Raw genomic sequence first — 1761 nt, 5'->3', positions numbered from 1 at the left:
TGGCGAGAGCAAAGATATCGAGTAGATTCAAGAGAGAAAGCGGAATTATTTTATAAACAACGTAGAGATGACCAAGAACAGGAAAGATGGGGAGATGAAAGTGGGGACGGACGACGGGAGGAGAAGAAAGAACAGCCAAAAGAGAGCCAAGAAAGCCAACAAAACGAGAAAGCGTCGAGAGAAGGAGCAGGAGCAGAAGACGTTAAAGAAAGAACCAAGGGACCTAAGAACGACTTGCTCGACAAAGCAAATAGATCAGTAAGAAATGGAAGAAGAAATAAAAATAATTTCCTGGACTAGAAATGGACTGGATTCGGCCATTCGGCAAGAGGAAGGAAAATATGGAATAAATGAGGGAAGTTAAGATCAGAAATGATAGGCCTACGAGAGGTTCCTCTGGGAAAGCTACACCCAAAACTTTTGAGGAAGGAAGATGGCAGAAATTGGAACAAACTTTTCACTTGAAGGGAAGCTTTTCACGTCAAACCAGCTATTTAAATCAACCCCTCGCAGCCATCCTGGCAGAGAAGCAGAAAACCGAAACACTCCAGTCCGGCCGAGGCCCGGGTAAACCGGTCCCGCCCGAGCGAGCGTCCCGGTAGACCGGGACGGCTGCCGGGCGCGGGCACCCCCGGGGCCCGGCGCTGGCAACGAGGCGAAGGGGGAGGTCCCCGACCGAGGCCCGCGGCGCCGGAGCCGGGATCCCGTACCTCCATCGCGGCGGGGGAAACGGAAAGACTGACCCGGCCGAGGCCCCGGTAGACCGGGACGGCTGCCGGGCGCGGGCACCCCCGGGGCCCGGCGCTGGCAACGAGGCGAAGGGGGAGGTCCCCGACCGAGGCCCGCGGCGCCGGAGCCGGGATCCCGTACCTCCATCGCGGCGGGGGAAACGGAAAGACTGACCCGGCCGAGGCCCCGGTAGACCGGGACGGCTGCCGGGCGCGGGCACCCCCGGGGCCCGGCGCTGGCAACGAGGCGAAGGGGGAGGTCCCCGACCGAGGCCCGCGGCGCCGGAGCCGGGATCCCGTACCTCCATCGCGGCGGGGGAAACGGAAAGACTGACCCGGCCGAGGCCCCGGTAGACCGGGACGGCTGCCGGGCGCGGGCACCCCCGGGGCCCGGCGCTGGCAACGAGGCGAAGGGGGAGGTCCCCGACCGAGGCCCGCGGCGCCGGAGCCGGGATCCCGTACCTCCATCGCGGCGGGGGAAACGGAAAGTGATGCGGCCGGGGCCCCGGTAGACCCGGCCGTCTCCCCGGCGCGGGCACCCCCGGGACCCGGCGCGGGCACCGAGGCGACGGCGGGGGTCCCCGACCGAGGCTCGCGGCGCCGGAGCCGGGATCCCGTACCTCCATCGCGGCGGGGGAAACGGAAAGTGATCCGGCCGGGGCCCCGGTAGACCCGGCCGTCTCCCCGGCGCGGGCACCCCCGGGGCCCGGCGCTGGCACCGAGGCGAAGGGGGAGGTCCCCGACCGAGGCTCGCGGCGCCGGAGCCGGGATCCCGTACCTCCATCGCGGCGGGGGAAACGGAAAGACTGATCCGGCCGAGGCCCCGGTAGACCCGGCCGTCTCCCCGGCGCGGGCACCCCCGGGGCCCGGCGCGGGCACCGAGGCGAAGGGGGAGGTCCCCGACCGAGGCCCGCGGCGCCGGAGCCGGGATCCCGTACCTCCATCGCGGCGGGGGAAACGGAAAGACTGATCCGGCCGAGGCCCCGGTAGACCGGGACGGATGCCGGGCGCGGGCACCCCCGGGGCCCGGCGC

The sequence above is a fragment of the Pantherophis guttatus genome, unplaced genomic scaffold, assembly GCF_059756535.1.
Source record: "Pantherophis guttatus breed Tessera unplaced genomic scaffold, ASM5975653v1 scaffold_24, whole genome shotgun sequence".
NCBI classification, from domain to species: Eukaryota; Metazoa; Chordata; class Lepidosauria; order Squamata; family Colubridae; genus Pantherophis; species Pantherophis guttatus.
This window is presented reverse-complemented; position numbering follows the sequence as displayed.